The sequence below is a fragment of the Symphalangus syndactylus genome, chromosome 21 (genome assembly GCF_028878055.3).
Source record: "Symphalangus syndactylus isolate Jambi chromosome 21, NHGRI_mSymSyn1-v2.1_pri, whole genome shotgun sequence".
NCBI lineage: Eukaryota > Metazoa > Chordata > Mammalia > Primates > Hylobatidae > Symphalangus > Symphalangus syndactylus.
In genome coordinates this window covers 38,564,946-38,591,895 of record NC_072443.2, presented here as the reverse complement: position 1 = coordinate 38,591,895, position 26,950 = coordinate 38,564,946, and the positions used below count along the sequence as shown (strand labels likewise).

Genomic DNA, 26,950 nt, shown 5'->3' with positions numbered 1-26,950 from the left:
CTTAAGCAGGGCCCTGTGATGGTGGACTATGTTTTTTAAACTAATAGAAGAAATTGGAGACTCTGAAATCTGTGAGGAAGCATGTAACATGATCACGTTTGTTAGGTCTCTTGAATTATCTAAGGTTTGACACAAAGGGTGGATTGAAAGGGCCTGACAATTGGAAGCTCTGGTGAGATAGAAAGGTTTTGCCTTAAGACTGTAGTTCTCAAATTGAATTGCACCTCAGGAACTGGCTTAAAATGCAGATTCTAGGGCCATATCCCTACAGGTTCTGATTCCACGGTAGTTCTTGGGTGAGCCTGTGACTTTTCATTATAGCAGCACCTCTTAAAACCACCCAGGTATGACCCATTCTCTGCTCAGCATTAGTTCTTTCCACTTCAATAAGTTGGCACCATGGCCAGTCATGATGGCTCACACCTATAATCCCAGCACTTTGGGAGGCCAAGGCCGGAGGATCACCTGAGCCCAGAATTGCTGATGCCCTTGAGATCAAACTGTGAATTTTTTGTCATAACTAGTCAATACTCTAGCATCCAGGTTATGTGGTTTCTGGTTATGGACAGTACTGAAAAGATTATTTAATGTTCTATAAAGTCCTACAGACAGAACATTTGATTCTTTCAGTGGAAATTCTGTATCTTTGAAACGTTCTCTGTTTATTCCTATTATGTTTGCCTGTTTTAGTTTTTTTTTTTTTTTTTTTTTGAGGCGGAGTCTCGCTCTGCCGCCCAGGCTGGAGTGCAGTGGCGCAATCTCGGCTCACTGCAAGCTCCGCCTCCCGGGTTCACGCCATTCTCCTGCCTCAGCCTCTCCGAGTAGCTGGGACTACAGGCGCCCGCCACCACGCCCGGCTGATTTTTTTATATTTTTAGTAGAGACAGGGTTTCACCGTGGTCTCGATCTCCTGACCTCGTGATCCGCCCGCCTCGGCCTCCCAAAGTGCTGGGGATTACAAGCGTGAGCCACCGTGCCCGGCCCTGTTTTAGTTTTTAAGAAAGAATACAAATACATCTGTTTGGTCAGAATTTTTACTTAATTGACACTATAGGATTTATTAGAATAGGGAGTCTTTTACAAATTTTGATATTCTTTTGTCCTGTTTTTTATGCATGTGCCCAGATGTCTTCACAAAACTAAAATGAATTTTTTAAAAATGAACAGTCTATTTAATGCACTTACCACATGTTGTTATATGAGAAGTGTGACATTTGATCTAACCTCTCTAAAACCCTTGAATCTATAAGGGTAAGCAAGAAGCATCCCCATTACTAAGAAATTTTTGTCATATGAAAGAAAATCTATCTTATTTCACATATTAATTCCCTTGTCATTTTACATTATAAATAAATAACAAACCAATTTGGCACATGCCCACTGATTAAAAATAAAAGTTGTCAGAGAGGAGAAAGACAAAAATATGAATTATTAATTATAATATTAAGCAGCACAAAAAGCCTAACATGAAATGATATCACTTAAAAAGATTTTATCAAAATAAAAATTGGGCAATGATATAGTGTTTATTGTACAATTCAATTGTTATTTTAAGTGATAAATATATTTACCATATCTAGTATATTTATATCAAATTTGATTAAAATATATTTTAATCATAGCAAATAAAGAAGTTATTTGTAGAATAGTAGCATAAAAGGAAAGCTCAATTTTAAAGTCTCACATTAAATTATCATATTGACCTAGTGGCTATATTCACTGTAAGATTATACTCTTGCATATTGTTATTTTTCAAATGCCCATTACTAGAAAAAAGCAAGAACACTTAATTAGCAGAAAGGGTGATGTTTTTCTTTTCATGATGATTTTAGAAGTTTATAGAGTTCATACTAAAATGGGAATGAATGTGGGATATTTTTTCCTACATAGAGATTTGAAACAATATAAATTTAATACTGGTTTATAAATAACTAAATGTAGGTTTCCAACAGAGTAGAGTGATTTCACCTCAAAAAGGGAAGATGATCAGGGCCTTGATGAAAATATTTCTACCTATGTCTTCCTAAAACAGAGTTGCCCAACATTTGTGACTAACTTCTTTTCCTAAGGAGGCTAGCCTTTTGGTAATTTAAATGTTTTATTTCTGATAAAATTTCATTTGTTTCATGAAATGTATTAAATTCCATTTGGAAACAAAGAAAAATTCTGAAAAAAATTTCCACATTTTGAATAATCTCATAGAAGTTATCCATGTAGATTCTGAAGAAAATTGTTCATTTGCTATTCCCATGAATAGCAGTTTTGGTTCTGTTTAGTCGTATTTTCATTTTAACACTATAGAGAGCTTCTTTGATTTGTATTAAGCTTGCTTGTTCCACCATTTCAGTTAGGTTTGTTCATACTGTCCTGATAGTTTATTCTATCAGGCATGATGTTACTTTACCATCTCAATCTCCTTGGCAGTATTTTTGTTTTAGTTTTTAACTGAATTTAATGCTCATGAAGGTGGAGAGGTGGGTCCATATCTAGAAAAAAAGTCAAAAAGTTAGAATCTGCATTCATCTTTACAGTAAACCAAATTTTCAAAAAAAGTTTCTGTACATATATTCCAAACAACTAAGTCTTTAGAGTTCTATTTAAATAAAAAACACAAACTTTCGTGTCACAGACTACTTGGGCCCTATATATCTCAACATGAGTTCTAATTTTAATTCATCTTGTCCATAGATTTCTAGCTTTGGCTCTTAAAATACATTCTCTTCTAACTATTGCAGTAATCACTAAGCATTTGTTAAGTTTATCTATAGTGGTATACCCAGAGATAGTGTCCCCTCAGTGCAGGTTATACAATATAGAAATCAAACTCAGTAACGATTTTCATTTTATTTCTCATGCTTTTCTTATCTGTAGCTCCCATTTGATCAGGGAACATAACTCCTTTCAGTATTGCTGTCTTATCCAAATTTTCATCCAGAAGTGACTTGCTTGGCCTCTGTAGTCTTCAGAAGCTGTTCATAAGGCTTGGGCTTCCCTTGTAAATCATGTAAGTTTCATGTCCCTCCAGTGTTTTTTGTTTGTTTCTTTGGGGCTCACTGATTCCCACCATGTACATCCATTTCACAGCTGCTGTCATCAGCTGTTCTCCCTCTGTGTGATTTATTTTTAATAACATCCCTTTATGCCCAATTTTGATAACCATTAGTCCCAGTATATTCTCTCATGTTTAGTCCATATTTGAATTTTACTTTTTAAACCACTGAGTTAGAACAAGAAAACAGCATAAGCAGTGACAGAAAACCAAATGCAGAACTACCAAAATGAACGCCTGCAATCCTATCTGATGAATGAGGCAGAAATGAAGAGATTGCTCAGAGAACATTCTGGAATAAAAGAAAAAGAAACCTCAATAGGACATCATTCCAGAAGGGAAGAAAATATAGTCAGTAAGTTATGAATAAAATCAAGTCATATTAAAAAAATAACCAAAAGAAAGCAACCGGCTTTTAGATATTTTTTAATTACAGTTAATATTTACTGAGAGCTTTTTATGTGCCAGGCAACATGCTAAGCAACATTCATTCATCATTTCATTTATTCATTGATTTCTTGCTAGAAGTTCATGACAATAGAACCTCTACTATTTCTTTCATTTTACAGAAGTGAAAACTGAAGTTTAGTTTTAACTAAATTATCCAAGGTCACACAGCCAGGAATGTGGAGCCAGAATGGAAACTCAGGTGCATCCTTTACCTTTATACTATGATAACTTTCAAATGACAGCCGTTAAAAATAAACAAATACATAAATAATTCTGGTTTGACTACTCTACATAAACATCATGAAAGGCCTCATTCAATCTAGTCTTGACTTATACTTACGTATTATAAATACTTGAAACGTTACCATCATAGAGTGTAGTTCAGGTTTTGGAAAATGGATCTTTCCCCAGGTTTGCTAGTTTTATTCTCTGTAGTGGTGAGAATCCTTTTTGGCTCACTCTGTTCCTAGCTATAAGTAATGTTGATCAATTAGGAAAAAAATCTTCTGAAGTCTTTTAATATAATATATTTTGAGTGAAAAATAAATGAGTATGTATCTGTAAGTTATACAATTATAAATAAGATGAGCTGCTTAGATAATTAAAGAGGTTTCCATTGACTTATTTCTTGGTTATCAACTGGTTATATTTTAAACTAATATATTAAATTCTGATAATCTAGAACTTTGAGGGTGATAAATTTCATGTACTGGATAAGTTTAAGGCAACATGATTTCTTTTGATGTATGATGGTTTCATGATAAATAAGCTATTCCTCAGTATAAAAATACTGTTCTTAAGCCTGAAGGAATAGTGGCCCATATATAAAATCTAGTTTGGGCCCAATACATCTGCTGTATACAGTGGTCTAAGCCAGCAAGTTGATAAATTCAGAAACTGAGCAGCCTGGAGCCATATGAGATTCATACTGCCTTGAGTTGCAGGATACGTATATATTATTTGATCCAGACATTTTTCATATTTCTTTTAAACAAGCAGAATCCTCTTTTCAGACTAAATCTTATTAGAAACAACATATGGAATAATGAGTAATATTTTATTGAGATAAACTCATTTTTAAATTCAGATTATTTATCATATTGAATATTATAAAGTCATCCAATAAGAATATAATGGCAAATATACAAAGGAATAAAAACTCAGCATTGGATTATTGTATTGGCTCAAAAATCAATGTATTTTTATATGGGGAATGTAGCAGATACTCAAATAACATGGTGTCATAACGCTGATGGGAAAAAAAAAAAAGAACTATCCCCAGTGAGCCACTGTGTGTGTAGAGTTGGCACTTTCTCCCCATATCTGCATAAGTTTTCTCTGGGTACTGAGTTTTCTCCCATATCCGAAAGATGTGCATGTTAGACTCATTGGTGTGTTTGAGTGAACGTGGCTGTGTGTGAGTGCCCCCTGAGATAGAATGGCATCCTGTCTAGGCTTGGTTCCCACCTTACCAATCCCTGAGCTGCTGAGATAGGCTCCATCCACTCATGACCCTGAACTGGAATTATTGAGTAAATAATTATCTTACTTGCTTTTATTAATCTTTTTTAAATGCATGTACAGCTCACATTTCTTTCAATGTTTAATATCAGAAGTGTTTTGGTCTTTATTTAGAAGCTTGATGATGTTTCTGTGACCCAAAATATGCCATAAGAACTTAACTCTTATTTATATCAATTAGTCTATGGTAAAATTGCTTTCATTATATGTTGTTTCACTTAAAATCATAGTTTCCTAGAACCTATGGATGGCAATAAGTGAAGACTTTCTGTACTGTACTATATGGTATCAAAAAATCATGAGACTGATAAGTAGTTGCATATTGTAAGTTTTTTTTTAACATCTTGTATTCCAATCTGAGAGCCTGAATTGGAGGCCTGCATGAAAGCTGCTTATTCTTATTGTACATAAGTAACTTGTAATAGCACATTGGTCTCCAGTGTTTTTTAAGTTTATATAATACATTTAAATTTGCATGTCATTTTTATCACAATTGCAAATTGATATATATTTATTTACTACATATTATATACGTATTTATTTTTATTTATTTATTTATGTCTATTTGATAATCTTTTTGTCATCATCTCTTTGTGAGTCTGGGGACCATGAAGCATAGTTTGAAAACCACAAATTTTGTTCAAACAATTTTTAGGAAATAACTTTCTTTTCTTTTTCTGATCCTCTATTAGGTAAGAGACAATTTAACTTTTTGGGGATACCATATCTTGTGGGTTTTGGTATATGTGAATCATTTATTCTACTAAAGCTAAAGCTCCTGAAGGAAAAGGACTTTGTTTTTATTTTTGTTTTGATTTGTTTTCTCCAGGAGCCTAAAATTCCGTATTGTACATAGACAGTCCAGGCCATCTAGTTACTCTATGTGTACATCAGAAAATTTGAAAGAGGGGTCCAAATCTCAGTCTCAGTCCTTTCTTCTACCCTTCCATGCTTCTACTGTTACCTCTACATGATGTCGTTGATAGCAAAAGCAATCCAATGTATATCAAAATGTCATGTTTACCCTACATATATACAATTTTTATAAAGCAACCTAGTTAATTCTCTTAGCTTCTGTTTTTTGAAGCTCCCGAGATGAAGGAGGGTGAGAGGGCATAGAGGTAGAAAAGAGGTAGAAAAGTGTAATTAAATGCTAGTGTAGACAGGGCAGAAGGAAGCAAGATAGTCCTGGCACCACAAGTGCCTTCTCTAGAAAACATTCAAGTCTATAAAAGAATGACCAACAATCAGAATCAACCGTCTGGGACACAGATGAAAAATCAGATCAAATAGAGAATGTGGTATTAGCTGTGACACCAACCAAATCACATTAGAACAACCAGAACTAGAAAGACTTGTGCAGAAGCAGGAACACTCTGCAGCTTTTCAGCCTTCTGTCAGGTGTTGGGTATCCAGGTAGGCTTAGGCACTGGAGAACTACTTGTTATGAAAGTCAAGCCTTACTGAGACTCCTGCATGATGAGCCAGTGAGGAAATGAGAGCAAATATAGTATGCTGTGAATTCATAGAACCCGTAAGTCTGTTTCTATAAATGGGTAACATTTCCTACTAACTTATGTGGAAAAATCATTTTTATAATATATGTGTTTACATAAAACCAATAAAATGTCTTGTGTACGTTGGAACATTTTGCTTTTATGTCTGGTAGACCATTTACCTCCTTTTCAGTGTCTGTTGGAACATTTATTTTATATTCTCTATTTCATTCCTGTTGGAGCATTTATGTATGATTTGTTTGTTACTTTTATCTGTTGATCTTGCCCTCCCCATATGCTCATGTCTGACTGGCCTAGTTTCCCACATTCAGTATGTGATCTCTAGCCCTTCTTAAATATTAATTAGTGTAATTGAATTCCCTCCAGTATTTCTAACCTCAGGCACCTGAATCTCAGTGTTTTTATTAGAACTGATTTGTGCATTTAAAGTCCAACCTGCCTCCCCATCCCCCACTGCCCAAACAACTTTTCTTGATTAGGTAAAGGTCGTGGCTATGTGCTTGCCTCAGAGAAAGTCTTCATGGGAAAATAAAGGCATTATATATCACAACCTTTCTCAGTTAAAGACTGAAAAATACAAAGCTGTCTTGAATCTTTGGCAAAGGAAGTCACCCAGAGTGAATAGGAAAAGGATGTAGCCTTCCCCAGGAGTACTGCCAGAAGTGAAATAGAAAAGCCATGCAGAGCCCTGTGTGGAGATGAGAGCAAAGCCTCACCTAATCATAGCACATTTCCCTCTACCGGCACAGTCAGGGACTCTAGGACAACACTTTATTTAAATCTTCTCAATTGTTCTAGTTTGCAGGTCTGTCTCTGACCAACATACCATTTATGATTAAACATGAGTGACTCTTTCCTTGGAAGATAACAGAAAAAAAGGAAAAGTAGAAGAGCCTAAAAGTAGGGATAGAGAACCATATACTCATGAGAAGATTTGTCAATGAGATCGTCAATTACTACCATCCATGTTTGAGGAGAAGAGAAACAATGTTAGATAACTAGAGATGTGGAAATCTTCTGATTTACAGAAAGTATAAAAAGGCAGTTTATGAAGATGAAACTACTTGCTGTTAGTCCTGAGCAAGAGTCTAGAATGGATTATTAAAGCAATAAAGCATAAAACAATGTATCATGATCCACTGAAAGAAGTGGTGCTTGCTAGACAATAGAATGGCTTCAGTAAAAGGATGTCTACAATATGTGATCTGATCTCTCCTGGGTTAGATATATAGACAGATTAGTAACTAATCTAAGTACAGCTAGAGTAGTAACTACTCTGGGTACAGCTAGATTAGTAACTACTCTAGGTACAGCTAAATTAGTAACTGGTTGATTGACCACACTATTAGGTACAAACAAATGGCTCAATATCATAATATAAGGGATTCCTGTGGCATATTGCAAGGATGTTTTCGGCCTTATCTTGGTCATAAGTTTTTTTCAATGACTGGAATGAAAACATTCATTAGATTTGCAGATGACATGAGTCCAGATACATAGAAAAGTTGTTGAATGAAGTAATCGAATTCCAAAGACATTGAAAGACTGGAATTATGGGCTACATCTTACAGATGTAATTTTCTAAATGGATAAATGCAAGATATTGCCTTTGTATTTTAAAAAGACTAGTCATGAATGGCATAGCAGAGATATGACTTTCCAACCCAGTACAAGAAATTTAAATAGATAGGAACATCTTCAGGTATAAGTGGCCAGAATGGTAGGGAACTGAAACATGTGATATGAGCAATGGTTAAGGGAACTGGGATTAACTGGAAATTCAGGAGGAAGGAATGTAATAACTATCTTCAAGTATAGGAATGACAGTCATCTAAAAGATAAATTATGTTGCTTTCTGTTACTGCAACAAGTAAACCATCAGCCAGTGATGAAACCTACAAGAATAAAATACTCAAGTCAATATGAAACACTAACTTTGTAGCAGCCTTCTGTGCTCAAAGGTAAAAAATAGGAGGGTAAAAAATAATATGGAGGATAGATCTAGATTAAATCTCAGTTATGCCACTTATTGAATCCTTGTCTCTTGGGACATTTCTTGAATGTTCCATAGTCTGTTTCTATACCTATAAATTGGCTTTAAGTAATTCCTACCTTATAGGTTGTGATGAGATAGGCACCATATAGGCACTGATACAGGCACCATATCAGTCTGTAGGCCTACCATAACAAAATACCACAAGGCAGGTGGGCTAACAAACAGAAATTGGTTTCTCACAACTCTGGAGGCTAGACGTCCAATATTGAGGTGTCATCAGGTTTGGTTTTTCCTGAGGCCTCTGTCTTTGGCTGCAGATAGCCTTCTGCTGCTGTGTCCTTACACAGCCTTTTCTTTGTGAGCTCAAGAGAACCTCTGATGTCTCTTCTTGTCCTTATAAGGACGCCAGTCCTAGTGGATTAGAGTGCCAACCTTATGACCTCATTAAACCTTAATTACTTCTTCAAAGGCCTTATCTCCAAATACAGTTGGTAGGAGCTTAGGGCTTCACCCTATGTATTTTAGGGGACACAATCAGCCCATAACATTGCCTAATATCCACAAATCTTAGATTCCTAAGACCAAGGTGTTTAAGCATAGACAACTACCTTACAGGGATATTTTGCAGGATATTGAAGCCATAACCCATTTATGCCCAGTGTTCCACTATTGGAACGCTAAGCTTGTGGCAGTTATGTATATCCTATTACTCAAGGTCATCACCAAGGTCTGATTTTTCACACACACACACACACACACACGGCAACGTTTGGCATAAATGGGTTAAACAGATGATTGTCATATATAATTTTAATGGACTCTGCTAACACTGATATTCTGTCATTATAAAAATAAAATCTTTGGGGCTAGACACAGTAGCTCACACCTGTAATCTCAGCACCTTGGGAGGCCAAGGAGGGAGGATCACTTGAAGACAGGAGTTTGAGACCAGCCTGGGCCACCAAGCAAAACCCTGTCTGTACCAAAAAAAAAAAAAAATTAGCTGGGTGTGTGATCCCAGCTATTCATGAGGCTGAGATGGGAGGATTGTTTGAGCCCAGGAGTTCGAGGCTGTAGTGAGCTATGGTCATGCCACTGCACTCCAGCCTGGGTGACAGAGTGAGACCCTGTCTCTAAAAAAAAAAAATTAAAAGAAAAGAAAATCCTCCATATAGCATCAACTCCGAAATTCTGCAGTTCTCTGAAAATCCTCGATAGCAAGGTAGTTGTTAAGGATATAAAGCAATTTTCTTTCAATAAATGTTTTCCTTTAGTATTCAAAAATTTAATATTATTGCACTAATATTTACTTATGTCCTAGACCTCCCTTGATTTCTGCAGCCCAGATTCCCAAGATGGCTTCCAAGTGAAACCTCTGTCTCTTGTGGGAAGACACTGCTTTGTCAAACCTTTAAATGCCTCAGAGGATATATGTATAAAAGTAGAGGTAGAATATAGTTATCTTAAAAACAAATTTAAGAAAACACAGCAACACCAATTACACAAGTAAATGCATGCAGAAAGTAGAAATAAAAAGAGACATGTTAATTTGTTCAAGAAGTTTCAAAGTCTCGATCTATAGCTTCGAGACTTTTTAATTCATAACAATTAATGGAAAATGTATTTTGTTAATACATCCATTGCTGTTATTCTCTATTTTACTATGCATATATATTGCCACTTATTTAGAAACTAATAGTTTAAGCTGAGACGATGCCAGAATCTAGCCATTGATGTTGGATAGTCTTTTAGTTTATCTTTCTTGCAAAGAGTATGTTAGTGAAAAATGGGACTGTGTTGTCTATTTTGGTGAAAAATGGGACCGTGTTGTCTCTTGTATCCATGGGTAGCTGGAGTCAGTTTTTTTATTTTTTATTTTTTTAATTTTAACTTCTGGGGCACATGTGCAGGATGCGCAGGTTTGTTACAGAGGTAAACATGTGCCATGGTGGTTTGCTGCACCTGTCAACCTATCACCTGGGTATTAAGCTCTGCATGCATTATCTATTTTTCTTGATTCTCTCTGCCCGCACACCGCCCTCCCCTGAGGACATGAGAAGACACTTCTCAAAAGAAGATATACATGCAGGCAACAAACCTAAGAGAAAAAGCTCAACATCACTGATCATTAGAGAAATTGAGTGACTTTTAAAAGTCAGTATGCTACATGAATGAAATAACACATTCCCTCTCTTATTCTCTTGACAGACTAAGTCAAGTTAAAAAGATGCACATCTTCTCAAGGAGTATGTGGTTTTTTTCAGGCTAACTAAAAACAGAAAACCTGACCACTATTCACGGTTTTATTTCTTGGCAATGAAATAGCCTCCTCTTGAGAGGGGCAGTTACTGTAACTAGATGATGTTTACAACTGAGAGTTTAGTCTATGGTCTGATGGAAAGAGCATGACATCTTGAGCTGCATTATCTGCATTCAAGTTATAGCTCTGCCATTTTTTTACTTCGGGCAGTTAACAAATTCTCCAAGCCTATCCATGTTATGTAAAACTCTATTTGGGCTTCTTTCCAGGTCTGCATAGTTTGACCCAATGTAGATATTTAATAAAGATTAATTTATGTCTTTTTTCTCTGATCTTTAATTCTTTCACTTTCTAATGGGTATACTATTAATACTTTCTCTACTTACCTACCCCACAGGATTTTTGAGACAATCAAATAATATGTTTGTGAGAATAATTTATAAACTGTAAAACACCATACAAATGCATTTCTCCTTCTTATGAGTGTTATGAGTGGATGGGGATGCTTAACTAGAAATTGAATCGGGACCTCCTAGGAATTTACGTTGAAACTGTTTCCTAAGAGACATTAGAGGCCTCATGTTGTTGTCTATTTAAATCGCCTGACCTAATCTGTACAATGAAGATATTTAACAACAGGTATTAAATTTGATTGTCTGTTTTTCTGTGGTATTTTCCAGGGAGAACAAGAAAGATTAGTTCCTTTCCATGTTTTTTTCCTGTATTATTGGGCTGCTGTCTGTTCCCAAATATACTGAGACAAATTCTTATCCTTTGTAACTATGGGGATCTGGGCCCATGGTGCTTACTCTCATTATTTCTGTTGTATTTGTGGTAATTGTTGTTATTATTATTAATTATACTTTGTAATTATATAGCTTCTTATTTTAAGGAAAGATAAATTGTTAGGAAATAAACAAGCTCCTGTTCTTTAGAGATTTTTGAAGTTTTGAACATTTTAAATCCAGTTTTGACCTTTTTTCACAAAGATTTCTACATGAATCTTCAAACACAACATTTTTTTTGTCTGCCATCAAAAATAAAGTACTGACTTGTGAGATACTGCCCTTGAAGTTATGCATGAGAAAATAGTCTCTCAGAGCATTTCATTTCCTCTTTCTGCCTTTTAAATGATTTCTTACAGTATAGTTACTACATAGTGGAAGTTTGTTTTGGAGAAAGATTTTGAAGCAGAAGGTGGAGATGCTTAAACAGTGGTCCACGCCTAGGTAGAAAGGTCTCATTGCCCCTGCTCACTTCTGACTGCCTTTTGAAGAAAAGAAAAAGGTGAACCAAGGTGAGATGATAATAGTTTGTGGATCAAGGGGCAGGCAGTTAAGTGTAGCGCAAGTACAAAGTGTTCAACACGAATTGATAGAGGCTTTTTGGAATAAAAATTCCACCTTCTTTCTTTAGTCTCTTGGGTCTGTTATTTTGAATTATTGAATATCCTTAATAGTAATTAAGTTGTCTTCAAGTTTCCAGGCTGGTGGGCCTGGGCTCCTTTTGATCATGGGCCTCCTCATTCCTACAGTTAAGGACCTGAACCCAATAGAGGGATTAGAAAGCCAAAGAAGAATTTTGATCCCTAAGTAATCTTCATGTAGGTTCCTCTATGAGTTGGTATGAAAGGGAGGGTGAAATTTTGTAGGAAATAAAGAGGGCTATTCCATTATAGGGCGACTTTAGGAAATAATCGTCCAACTCTTTCTTATCCATGAAACTCTTCATCCAACTCTTCTCTTATCTCACTGACTTTTTTTTTTTTTTTTTTCATGGAGTCTCTCTCTGTTGCCCAAGCTGGAGTGCAGTGGCACAATCTCAGCTCACTATAACCTCTGCCTCCCAGGTTCAAGCAATTCTCCTGCCTCAGCCTCCTGAGTAGCTGGGACTGCAGGTGCATGCCACCATGCCTGGCTAATTTTTTGTATTTTTAGTAGAGACAGGGTTTCACCATGTTAACCAGGATGATCATGATTCTCTGACCTCATGATCCACCAATCTTGGCCTCCCAAAGTGCTGGGATTACAGGCGTGAGCCACTGCACCCGGCCTATCTCACTGTCTTCTAAAGCAGTGGTTCTCCAAGTGACCAGCAGCATTAGTATTACCTAGGAATATGTTAGAAATGCAGATTCTTAGGCCTCACTTCCCCCCTACTGAATAAGAAACTTTGAGGTGGAACACAGCAGTTTGTATTTGAACAAGCCCTTCAGGTAATTCTGATGCATACTAAAATTTGAGAACCACTGATCTAAAGAGATACTGAATTCCACTGAGAAAATATTTTGACAATTAAAAATTCTACCAGAAACTACAAGTGATTTTTGGAATCCAGAACCCTCTGTTGTTCTACTTCAAATTTATCTTTACGGCTTCATCCTAAACTGTTTTTTTTAACAGTCCTTAAACACTTTTTAACTTTGACCTGCGATTCATATCAAAACACCCCACCCTGTCTAAAATGATCTTTCTTCCTCTGTCTAGCCAAATCCTCTCTCTCCTGCATTATCCATTCAAATGCCTCTTCCTCACAAAACCCTTACCAGTCATGCCAGCATTCTCTCAATTTTGGCTTCCTGTAACTCTCAGTGCCTGTACCATTCAAGTCTTACCGGTTACATAGTCTTATCTGTGATATATCTTGTGTTACTAAAATAAGCTGTCAACTATTATAATAAATAATAGGTTATATTTATTCAGTACCCACTGTGGTCACCACAGCCTCCTCAGTGAGTTACTGTGCCTGACTTTTGCAGATCTTCGGTAGCTTACCCTGCCTCACACAGTGTGTACTAAAAAGAAGATTCTCCTTCAGCCTTACACTTGGCCACTAGCCTATATTGTTTTATAATGCTGAAAAACTTTTCTCATGTTGATGCCTTATTTTCTCCCCAGCTCAATTTTATGTTCAACTGCAATTAAAGACCATAATTCTCCTGTTATTTCTTACACAGTAACTTTTAGAATATAGAGAGTTAATGCACATTTGTTGGCATAGTGTATTAGAAACTCTAAACACATTTCTGGGATTTCGCTGATTGAGAATGAAAATGTTTAAATTTCTCCTTAGATCCAGAAAAGTCTCCATGTATAAGTTGAGTATATTCATTTTAGCGAAGTGCAAATTTTAATCAATTGCATTTAAATTTAATCAATTGCATTTAAAATATTCAACTCACAATTATATATTGACTTTCATTATCAATTTTGATTAATGCGTTTTGAAAATACTTTATTCTACAATGCATTTAAAGGAGGAAATAGCTGCTTTTGTTTATTCAAGGAATTTGCCCATTTTTATAAAACCTGTTTATTATTTTGTAAGAAGAAAGTGGATGAGTCGATAGCAAATCTGACCCTTGCCTGTATACTTACATGTACCCAGTAGTGATGAAAAGAGAAGATAATGTTAGTGGCTAAATGATAATTGTTGAGAAGGCATATTTAATTAAAGAGAAATAGATTTTTTTAACTCCACGTGCATAAATATACTCTATAAACATTTTGTATTTGCACATAGTTTAAATTCATCTAACTGAATTCTGACCTAAGGAATAGAAACCATGGTCTCTTCCAGGTCAAGCCACACTGTAGTTATTTGGGGGATAAATGCTTGGCTAATTTCTATTCCTTTGTAACTGTCTTTATTAAAGTGAAGACCCTTGACCCTGAGTCAGAATCACCTGGATGGTTCCTAGATTCCACTCCTACAAACTGAATCAGAATCTCTGGGATTGGAGCCCAGAAATTTGCATTTTTAATGGTCATTTCCAGGTGATCATTAAAATAAAATTGTAGTTTATAAAATTTATTTAATAAAATGTATTTTATTTTATGGCTCAATTAAATGTGAAAGCCATTCCTATTTGGACTCATTCTCTTTTTCTTTGGCGAATCAAATCCTCCAGAAAACTGATCTGTGAGTCACCAAACTGATAGTTGTTAAGCATAGAGTCTCAGTGACAACCTTAAAAGTGACTATTGCAATTTCCTTCAATAGACTTAATTTATTGAGTTCTGATACTTTTGTGTGCCAGGCATTCTAGTTAATTATCTAAATTAATTAATAGAAAACCTAAATAGCTCTTTGAGATACATATTCTGGGCCGCATTTTAAAGAAGCGATAATTAAGGCTTAGAGAAGTAAATATCTAAGGCCACCCAACTAGTAGTCAAATTCAGTTTGACTCTAGAACGTGTATTCTTAAACTCTGAAACAGAACTGAAAACAGAATTTGAAATAAAGTTTTCTAAATTCTGCTTCTCTTTCTAAAAAGGCAGCTGAATAGAGAAGGGGTTAAAATAGATGACAGCTAATTCCAAGTTTGTGTCCAAACTCTGAGATTCTATGATGTTAGTCAACTGTCATCTTAAATTATATGGTTGGTAGCTATAGTGTTACCATGTAATGAGCTCAATCAGTAAACCATCACCTTCAATGTTATCAGAAAGAACAATGGAAGCCCCGTCAACACTTACCTGTCTGTTTTTACAGTCTTCCTTTTCTTCTATTTCTCTTAAGAAACCCAAGTATAGGCCGGTGCGGTGGCTCACACCTGTAATCCCAGCACTTTGGGAGGCTGAGGCGGGCGGATCATGAGGTCAGGAGATCGAGACCATCCTGGCTAACACGGTGAAACCCCGTCTCTACTAAAAATACAAAAAAAAAATTAGCCGGGCTCAGTGGCAGGCGCCTGTAGTGCCAGCTACTTGGGAGGCTGAGGCAGGAGAATGGCATGAACCCGGGAGTTGGAGCTTGCAGTGAGCCGAGATAGCGCCACTGCAGTCGGGCCTGGGCAAAAGAGCGAGACTCCGTCTCAAAAAAAAGAAAGAAACCCAAGTATATCTTTTTCTATGCAAAGGCTACTGGAATAAGCTTTTTATTATTTTATTGAGAGATCTCCCACAATAATATGAGACCTAATTTCCCTGAACAATGGCTTGTTTTAATAAATATTTTGCAAATACAGTTAATACACTGTGTAGCTGACTCAGTGGTTCTCAACTCTAGCTGCACACTCAAATCACTTATGGAGTTTAAGAATATATAAAATCTTGTGTCTAAATCCTAGAGATTCTGATCTGTGAGTGTGGCCTGGAGTGGAGACTGGAGGCTGATTGTTTACAAAGCTTCACAGGTGCTTCTATGGACACCCAGGACTGAGAATCAGTGATCCAACTCATACTTGTTAAATAATTTGGTGATATCGTATGCATTACAAGAGTGATTGAATGAAGCAAAATCTCTGTATAAGTCCCAGAATGAGTCCTTTAAAATAAAAGTAGAACCTTTGAGCCTCTGAAAAGCTGTCGCTTGGGCCATCCAAATATTCATATTGAGTCTCAGATAATGAAAAGTCACAAAATTAGAAGCCATTAGAGCGTGGTGTTAAGTGGAATTATGGAAAACCATTTGTAAAATGCTGTGGGGTTTGGAAGGACCTGACTTTTTACACAGACATTTTTGTAATAGAAAACAAGGTAGTCAAAATGGCAGCATATTTGAATCTATTTGCATTTCCTTATCAAAAAAAAGTAAAATAAAAGGGAAGGGTATAACCTTGCAAATGTATCTTGATCTGATATTATTTTTGCAAGTTAGACAGATCTGGGGACACCAGTCAGCCAGACTCAGGGCTAGCTATCAAATCAGAGCTCACTCTTCAAATCCCAGCATTAATCGGAATGATAAAGAGCTACCTTTCGATTAATCCTACCCTGGACTTTAGACGAAAGAAACTGCAGTTTAATTACTGAGTGAAATTCACTTCATCTGATCTGCCTGTCTTTGCTATAATTTCGTAATATAATCAGCATCACCCCCACCTGAAACAGAGCTGTGAAGTCCAAGGACCTGTTTGATTGGAAGAAATAAAATGATGCCCAAACAACAACCAGCCACAGTGCAGTAATTACTCAAACCTTGTTTTCATCTGTATGTCATTCTCCTATTGGCTGGTCATGACAGCAACTGAGAAAAGGATGGAAAAGAGTGTGATTGAAAAGGAGGCTGACCTGATGGAAGCAGACTAGGTGTGGGAGGGAAGAGCCAAGCTGTATAAAATCTTAAGGCTAATTAAACTTGTTTTTTTCTTTAATATGTATCCCACTGGCTGCTACTGATTTCTCAAGTCCAAGTTAAACCATTCAACTGATCTATCTCCCTGCAATTAAAATCTCTTCTTCAGTTGACACTATAGTTTTTACTTTCAGAATAATTTATTTTCCTTTTGTAACTGGAATTTATTTGGCAGATTTTTTTTTCTTAGGTCTTCATGTGGTTTTGTAAGTTAAACAAAGAGAAAGGGGTTGCAGATTTTCTTCTGTCAGAGATAACAGCCTTTGGGAGCATTCCTTTCTAGGTTTGCATACACCCATTGCCTTTATATAAAAACACTGAATCCAGCCAGTAAGGTAGCTAGCTTTCCTATGAATTATTACCCCGTATTACACAAAATGTTTAAAGTAACTTTCTGTATGTCATGTAGTTAGAAAGGGGCCTGAGCCAGGATTTGAACCAATATTTGTCTGACTCTGGGTCATACTCTTTTGACTTTTCCACCCTCCACTCCCTTATTCTCACTTATTTACAATTAATACTTCTCCAGTTAGCTCATTCATCATGTTATTGTTGGGCATCCCCTATATGCGAAGAACTGTGCTATACTCCAGATATACATTAGTGAAACTAGAAGGAAGAATCATTTTCAAACAGCTTTCAGGTTTGGTGGTTCAGTTGCTTCTGTGGCTTTTATTGTAAATTGATACTTTAAGTCAAAAAAGCAATTGGACCATTAGGAACAAATGTACAATGTGAAGTCAAGAAGATCTTCTTTATTTCCTTCTTTTTATTCATAATATCACCCAAAAATCTCAGAATCGAGAATCCCAAGAATCTCAGGAATTTATTGCTCATATGTAGTCAGTCATCAAATTATATCAAATCTTGTCATATATAATCCACCAAAAAGATCCCTTGTACTTAGGAAAAACAGTAAGTATGGGGGTTAGGAGAACAGGCTCTCGAGTCAGATTACCTGGGTTTGAATCCAGGCTTCACCACTTACTAACTGCATAACCTTGAAAAAGTTGCTTAATCCTTATCTGTAAAATGGAAACAATAAAGTTACTTACCTCTTAGGGTTAGCATGGAGATTAATGGGTTAATCTACATAAAGCACATAGTTTGGTGCCTGGCACAGAGTAGAACTTCAGTAAATATTGTTATTTTTTCCTCCGCAATGTCTCTAGAACATGTTATTTCTTGTACATTTCTGCTGACACTACCGAAGTCAGATATTTATCACATAGTACCTGGGTTGTTACAGTGGATCACTTCTCATTCTCTTGCTCTCACAAGCTTGCACTCTCTCTCTTTCTCTCTCATTACCTTTATGCTGTCCCTGTTTCAATTTTTTCTGCCCACCATTCCCAATTATTTATACTAGAATATCACTGTGACCATGCCAGTGTCCTACTTTACAAGCCTTTAATAGACCTCTTGTGTTCACAGAATAAAGTGGACTACTCAGCCGATTATTCAAGGACCCCCTTTCACATTCCACACTCAACCCATCTTTCCAGCATTGTTTCCTATTACAGTTCCAACTAAGTTGTTTATTTGCTGCTCCCAAATACATATCTCAATTTTCTGCTTCCATGCTTTCTCTCATGCCCTTCACACAACTTGAAATGTCTTATCATCTCCCAAATCTTACATGTTTTTCAAAGTATAACTAGATTTGTTCATCATACTGAAGTTTTCCTTTGTCAGCCTACATGTAAGTGATGATTTTCTCTCTAAACCCCTATTCTGAATATCTGAATTTTATTGCATAATAGTTCCTTCTCGGCATTGTCCCAACAAATAGATATTAAATATGTCAAGCACAGGTCAGTGTCTCCATACACATCATTATTTACCCAATAGCATCTATCAGAGAAAATCAAACATAGATATACAATTAGTATATGCCAAATGAATACATGGTCTAAATTGGGAGTTTTTTTCCTTGCTCTAAACACTTTTTTTCCGAAAAAGTTACTCCAAATTTAGCCCTTTATTTCTACCGATTTTCTAAACTTCCTTTTGAATTATTTTGATGTCTCCCTCCTTAATCCTCACCAAAAATCACTCTTATAATGCCTTTACATTTCCACAGTCACCATACTGCCTTTTTACTTGGCATGTGGATATGGATAACCAGGCTGCTAATGGATTCTATTTCCTCTGTTCAGGTTTATTCTGCACCAGTTACGTCAATGGTAGAGTAATACTTGCATGTCTGTAGAACTGAAATTATAGAACCCATCCTTTTTACTTTTTGTGGTTGTCAGGAAAGCAAAAGATATTTTATGTGAAAATATTTTATAAACTGCAAAAAGCTTTACAAGTACGAGGTGTCATCTATATTTAGATAATATATTTAGATATATATTTAAATAATATATTTAGATAATATAGACTACACCTTGTACTTGTACTTTTCCAATAAGCATGTATTCATGTACTAGATGTATAAGAAAAATATCAAAAGTAATAAATGATAAGCTATGTCACATTTCTTGAATATAAACAATATATACATATTATACATAATATATACATATATACATTATATATATTATATATGTTAAGAATTATTTCTCCTACATTTCTATGTCTTCCCTTTTTTCATTCAATCCTACACCTCTCTTGAGAAACTTGCATTATTTGGCCTCATTATTTCTTTAGATCTGCAGGGCAAATGGGAGTCTTCCTTGAAAGCTACTCACTGGGAAGATTTTTTTAATGACTTCTTTAAAAATCAGCAAGCAGGACTGATCTGATATTTGACATACTGACAGGAAGAATCTTAATAGTTTCTAACCTTCCTAAAACAGCATTAAAATAAATCAACTTTACCCTGCACCTCAGATATCAAGATTGTGCAAATTCTCTGGCCATGTGGATTTTCTTGACATTTTTTAGTCAAAATCCTAACCAGAGAACAATATTTATAGTTCAGCAATTCCGGTACAGAAAAGCCTTCTGACTTAGTCTACTGCCTGGTTCCAACTTTTTCTTACGTGATATGGTTCTGTTAATCAGGGAGAGAATTGATGGACAGTTAGATAAAGGCTTAGAACTTGCAATCGGTGCCCCTAATAACCCGGTACTGGAGGGAGACACTTCAGTTTTGTGTTGTTTTTTTTGTTGTTGTTGTTGTTGGTTTTTTTTTGAGACGGAGTCTTGCTCTGTCTCCCAGGCGGGAGTGCAGTGGCGCGATCTCGGCTCACTGCAAGCTCCGCCTCCCGGGTTCACGCCATTCTCCTGCCTCAGCCTCCCGAGTAGCTGGGACTACAGGCGCCCGCCAACACGTCCGGCTAATTTTTTGTGTTTTTAGTAGAGATGGGGTTTCACTGTGTTAGCCAGGATGGTCTCGATCTCCTGACCTCGTGATCCGCCCGCCTCGGCCTCCTAAAGTGCTGGGATTACAGGCTTGAGCCACCGCGCCCGGCCCAGTTTTGTTTTATTGTTAGGAAACAGAAACAGGACAGGCAGAGCAGCCTTCATCCCATTATTTCTCGTGGAAGAGGGACCCCAGAATGTTTTCATGATATTCAGTGGCAGGCAGGCAGTCTGCTCCAGCCAGCCTTGTGTTGGATCTTTTAGCTATGTCCATATTATTGAGGCTCAAACCTTTACTGCACCTGAATTCCTATGGCCATTATCAATGGATTCATATCTCCATGAATTTTCTTTTCCATGAGGTCTCACCTCATTGTTTTATGTTTTGATATTATGATAAGCAGCAGGTGTCTTCCACGCTCCCTTCTTGCTTCTATTCCCCCCCTGCACAACACCCTGGAGTTCCTACACATTATCCAGCTACCACCAGAATGCTCACTTTCCTGGCTGTGTTCCTCCTAAAGCAGCTAATCTTTACTTCTTCTTCCTGGCCTTTTGGCTCCTTCTGCTTGTGTGGAGTTTTGAGTTAAATTTTTCGAGTTAATATTTAACCTGTGAGATAACTGTTTACAAAATTGTTAGTTGATAATCAGGGATTTTTTTCCTGGATTAATATGGTTAAAGTTTAACTTAGTGGAACAGCTCACACACATACAAAATAATAAATACATATGTATATAATTAAAGTATTAACTCTGGGAATTTTGCTGCTATGTTCTCATGACCCAAAATGGAATATTTGTTATAGTCTAGATGAAAGAAAAGCCTTGGTTAAGAGTCTGGCAAGCTGACTCTGTGGAAGAATTTAAGCGGAAAAGGGAGCCGGAGTCTACCCCTAAGTGGCAAGTGGCAGGCAAGTGATAGAAACATTCTTTTTTTTTCTTGAGAAAATGATCTTTATTCATATTATTTTTATTATCACATTCAAAAGAAGTTATTGGGATTCGCTCCAAAAGTGGGTTTGGATATTTTTTGGCTTTGATTATCCTTGTAATATCTTGTGATATTTTCTCGTGTCAGTGACCTTTTTATGTGTTACAGCATGGTTGTATCTTAGAGCCAGATGTGAGGAAAGCAATCCCTGTGTTCAGGTACTTCCCTCCACTCATGTTTGTAAGTCAGGAATGACTATTTTTTCTCTTGAGATGAAAGTAAACTTTAGCTCCATCTGACATCAGAAGACAGAGTACTGGTAGACCTAGAATATATCTTGTATTCTTAAAGGAAGTCTTCATGCTTTTGCTGTGGATAGGCGGAACAACCTAGCACAGAAAACATATTCAGGTTACTTTAATTCACTTGGAAATGGTTTTCATATTTATTTCTTGCCATGTAGACCTCAAAGAACAAGTGTTTGAAGAAACTGGGTGGAGCAATTAAGTGGATCTAGGTAAATGATCACTTATGAATTTTCAAAAGTAGTTAATAAATTTTGCCATGAGATATGTGGAATAAAAAAGCTTCAAGCCAAACCAAGAATAAGATTTTCTACTCTGTTTGTATATCAGACTCATAAAATCAGACCATCAAAGCATCTGAGAGTCCATTGTTTTTCCAAATATACTGTGTTTATCCCAATTCAGAAATAAGAATGAATTACTAGTAACAGATTTCAAATTTGATGAGACTTAAATAGGCTTAAGTGCCCTATAAAATAGTAGAGAAAGTTGAAAAGAGGGGTATCCCAAAAGATATTACAGTTTCAAGGAGGAATAGAAGTGGTTATCTGTGTTAAATTGTTGCCAAGAAGTTGAGTCAGATGAAAATTAAAATGTGACCATTGCATTTGGCAACAGTAGATATGGTAGAGTGGAACAGATGAAAGCCTGATTGGAATAGACTAAGAAAAGAATAGAAAGTGAAGATATGGTAATAACCAATATGGACAATTTTTCTAATACATTTTGTTATGAAAGGAAGAATCAAAATGGGGATGAACTAGAGAGAGACTTGGGATCAAAAGAATAGCATATAAATATACACAAACATGGTAGGTTTGTTTCTGTTTTTTTCTTATTTGGCATTTTGTTTATCTGCCTCCCCAGTGGAAAAGCAACATGGACAAGAAGCAAAACCTCAGATCTCTAGTAGAAAGAGACATGGAAAAGGTAAAATCCGTCCAGTAAAATGTAAAAGGGACTGGCTCAGATTCAACAGCTCTTGGTCTACTTAAAGTTCTACTAGCTCCTGGTAATGTGAACCTCAGTAACCTTTCTGTGGCTATCAGTTTGCTTATTTATTGATAACGTCTGAAGTTCCTTTATGGTATTCTGTATCTATGAAAAAGGAAAAAAGCAGACACGTTTCATAAACCTCTCTCTAGTAGAAATAAGTTTATATCATTCACAATTTTATTATTTAGAAAACACTCACATCTTGTTAGTTAACCCTCACAAGAATGCTATGAGGTAGGTGGTTAGATTGTTTTATTTTAACGGAAAAGGAAACCAAGGCTGTGCAAGGGTAAGTAACTGGCAAAACCACACAGTGTGCAGGCAGCAGAGGCAGAGGTTAACTTCAAGTTTTCGGAATCTAAGTAGAATATTCTTCCTACCGTGTTCTGTTCTACATACACCTCCCCTGTAGCCTTTTGTTTTCTTTTGTTTTGTTTTGTTCTGTTTTGTTTATTCTCCTGGATCTTCAATGAATACCCCCCACTTTTTTTTCATTTCTGGGCCAGGTTTCCATTATTTTCCCTTCTGTGCATTCCACTTTCCTCAGAACTTTCAGGCATGGCCACCCCTTTAAATATTTGCATTTCTTCATAATACAGAACCAAGTGCATAAGTGTTGAAGGTCTATATTAAGTTCATAGGAAAAAAAATCCCACGCCAAAACATTTTGCCAGACTAGTAAAATTGCATTTCAAACAACCCATGAAAAATCAACGCTGTAACCACAATGGCCAGTGTTAGCAGTGGAAACCTTCTCATAATATCTTGTCATTTGGACTTACAAGCTTTTAAAACCAGAGAATGAAAAGGGAAGAGCAAAAAGGTAGGAGGTAAATATGGCAAAGGGGAAGTGGGAGAAGAGATGGCACAGGAGGGGTACAAGTGTTGCTTAGTGTAGGCCCTGCAGACCAAAAATTATTGTGTTTCTAACACTATTGATTTTTTTCAGCAGCTGATATTTCAATCTGGGTGCAGTGTGTCTGTGAGTCTACGCACACTGTCAAGAAGAAATATGATAGTGTCTTAAAAGATTAATAATATCGCTGGTCCTCTGGAGGCCTGTCTTAATTCACTGGCCTGTTCCCTGGCATGTACTGTAATTTATCTAGTCTGATTTGAATAGCAAATGGCAATCGGCTGCCATTAGGGAAATGGGCATCATTCTTATTGATCCAGCATGGGCTGGATTTTATTTAAGGAGAACTGCAAAATGTTATTACCTTCAGGAGGAGAAACTGAAAAGAGAGCTTTTCCCGTGTGTGTTTCGGAAATGTTCTACCTTAAAAAGGGGGGAATGGATTGTGGATTTAGGAGAACAGAGAGAGATTATCATCCTGTTGTGTGAAAAGGGACATGCGCAGGCTGTTTACAGCATAATTGTTTATCAGCAGGAAAGAATGCTCATGATTATAAGAGGCCACAGGCCTCAGAGGTTAGAACATTGGAAAGATAGTCTGACCTGTTCCAGTCCAACTTCGTGTAAAGCCTCTAGTTGCTCAGAATCCATTTGTCAGTCTGTAAAATGGGCTAAAAGAATCTGTTAGCAATGTGTAAGGTTTGTTTAGCATTTGTTTCACATCCTGGGAGTCTTGGATAAAGGATGATATAGAATTAAAAAAACACAAACACAAAGATCTATTTAATCTTGTGCATGTTGGAGGGTAGTGTCCAATATTTATTATTTCTCTTTATTCAGTATTCTGGAAAGGACAAGTTATGTGCTGAGTGAAGCAAGACGAACTAACCTTATAATTCTCATTAACCATTACTATATCTCTCAGGTCAACATTGCATATATTGGCTTTAAGGTTCACCTGTTAGGGACAGGTCTAAGCCTGCTCTTTTACCTTGTTTTACTGAATAAAGGAAAGCTGTCAGTGTTATTGTAGCAAATGTAGGAGACAGACTTGGGTCTTTCTGCCTACCCCACACTCTCTTTGCTGCAAGAATAGGAGCTGAATGTACCATTTCTCTGAGCTTGATGCACATTTCCTGTGAAGGAGCACGCACATACCTTATCCCTAACCTTCCTTAAAAGCCCCCCGGAGGGGAAAAAGGTATGACAAAGGTGGCTAGAGGAAGGGGCTCATTGCTACCGAAATTCTTCTTCATTCCACCTCAGGTTGTTATGGAAAGAAATGATAATGTGCTACAGGAAATGGCCAAGTATAAAAGCAATAAAATAAATTGAAAATGACTTTGTTTTTTTGAGCGGCAGTAATTGCTATATGTTGTGATGTTTGCGTAAGGAATTAGTTAATGTGTAGCAGAATGGCATGTGATACTTTTTATTTACTTGATGACTATAGTCTCTGAGTGAATGACTTATTAAGGTTAATAAAGAAAAATTTGCTTGTGACTTGTAATGATCCAATTGCTAGAATTTAGCATCCCCTTATGCATTGTTGCCTAAAGGGGAGAAGGAAAAAAACCTACACACATTAATGGCCGACTGGCTATGATTTTTTGTAGTGGTGTGAGAACAAACAATGTCTTCTAAATTGTTGGTCTGTCTATCTTTCTGCCTGCCTGGGCAGGAACGTTATAGCTTTCTTAATTCTCCTGTGTGATTTATCATCCTAAATTCATTGTTTTGCATAACTCTGCTCAAAATGAAGAAATGTCATTATTTTGCAGCGAAAAAGTTGTCATTTGCATAATGCCTGCCATTAATTATTGTGAGACTAATGCAGTTGTTGATATTTTTAGGGCACAGTGGTACAGCCTGCACCTTGTATAATGTCATTCTGAAAACATTGGTAGTTAATAGGTGCCACAACATTGCACAAATGGAAAAGAAGATGATGAAGAAGAAGGGGACACAATGGAACAGGCTGTGATCTTTATTTAGCTTTTTATTTTTTTTTTCCTGAAATGCTTGGTGAGAGAAGACTATAAAAGGAAGCGAATAGAGCAGGAAGCTGTGACATCCAAGAGAACAAAGGGATTGAAAAGCAGAGGTTTTCTATTTAGGCTGAATTAGTGTAACCTGGGCTCCAGCCAGTTTAATGGAGTAAGTCATGTCTCCTGTGTTTTGGCTTACCTACGTAACCAAAGCCTTGAGCAGAATGTAGAGGTGGGCTTTTTAAAACCATCAGTTAGAATAAGGTTTTGCCCTGAAACATGTTCATCTCATGGAAGAATTCTCTTAGCTGGGCACTTGGCCAAAGTTAAGAGGACACACCATGGTTTCATGGAAGAGAAAGCTGAAAACTATGATTTTCAGATTTTGATTAATCACTTGTCTGTACTTCACTTATTTCAGTATTTCTGTCTAGGATGATAGCTTTCCTTTCCTGCAAAAAGCAGAGGGATACAGTAGTTGTATATTAGAGTGACATTTTTTTTCCTCCCTATTCTTTGCAGTAGGTCTAACTTTTGCATCTGATTCTTTAGGGAAAGCACCTACCAAGGCTTCCTATTACCTATTTCACAGGTAAGTGAAAGTCAGTTATAAAAATTCGATCGGAGATGAAACTCATTACACTAAGTCTGGGAGGCATAAATATTACAAATGTAGGTAACTGTTGAGCTTTTTAGTCATGGGAGCTTAAAAAAATAGACACACATCAAATAGAATTTTTTCCCCTAATTTCACTGTTTCGTGTATATTATCAATTTAGATATTTCTTTTTTATCATTAAATTTAAAAGACATAAAAGAAATAGAGCCTCAAAAGTAGGTCTATTTACTAAGACTGACCAGAGATACTTAGAAAGAAGATATTACCCCTCAATGTTCAAAGCCTGGCATTGTAATCTCTTTGGAAAATGCAGTATTTTTCAGACTCTAATCCAGATTCCAATGGCTATTCTGTGCCCAAAGACCAATTACTATTTTGGAGTTCTCTTAAAGCCAGATGATGCTTTGAGGGGGCCATCAGGACCTTAAGGAGACCACAGGGGACTGTCTCAGTTTGTCTTATAATAAATATCTAGGCAGAATTAGGGCTGGGGTAGTTCTGTAGATCTTGCCTTACTTTTGGAGTTTAATCTTCATGTGTTCAGTTTTGGGATATGTAAAAAGCCGGCATTTTCAGCTAGGAAATTTTTAATTTTTGTGTTAGGAAATTTTAATTCTATGGGGAATTACCACACTTGGAGTTGTAAAAAACAGATGAGCTCATGCGTCAATTGAGACCCATCTCCATTGCTGCTACTCACTTTTCCTTTTCTTCTGAAGAAAAGGAAATTGTCCTAACACCCCAAATTAATGTATTTGACTATAATAAAATCAATATAAGCATACAATTTAAAAACATAAGAAGTCCAGCGTCGGGGGGGAAATGAAGAGAAAATGAAACAAGGGATTTGCACTTCATATGGTATACTAGTACAGACTGATTAATTCTTAATCATCTTATAACCTAGTAATGCCTAGTTATCTATCATATATTCTACATGTACCTATAGATCCTACATATAAATAAATCGGAATAGCTGATAATCAACTTAGCAGGTTATACCATTATTAGGGTGACCAACTTGTCCTGACTAGCCTGGAGCTTTCTCTGTTTGAACACAGAAAAGC

General features: G+C 36.5%; 1 protein-coding gene across 16 annotated transcripts in view; it reads left to right on the top strand.

Moving 5' to 3' along the window:
• ZBTB20 (zinc finger and BTB domain containing 20) overlaps nt 1-26,950 on the top strand; it is an 833,136-nt gene that overhangs the window by 410,959 nt on the left and 395,227 nt on the right. The window contains exon 1 of one of the 16 annotated variants that reach the window (XM_063630090.1): nt 25,817-25,856. The exons of the other annotated variants lie outside the window; for them this stretch is intronic. The gene's annotated coding sequence lies outside the window, so the exon portion shown is untranslated. Of the gene's footprint in view, nt 1-25,816; nt 25,857-26,950 lie in introns of those variants that run through there. 16 annotated transcript variants of the gene reach the window in all.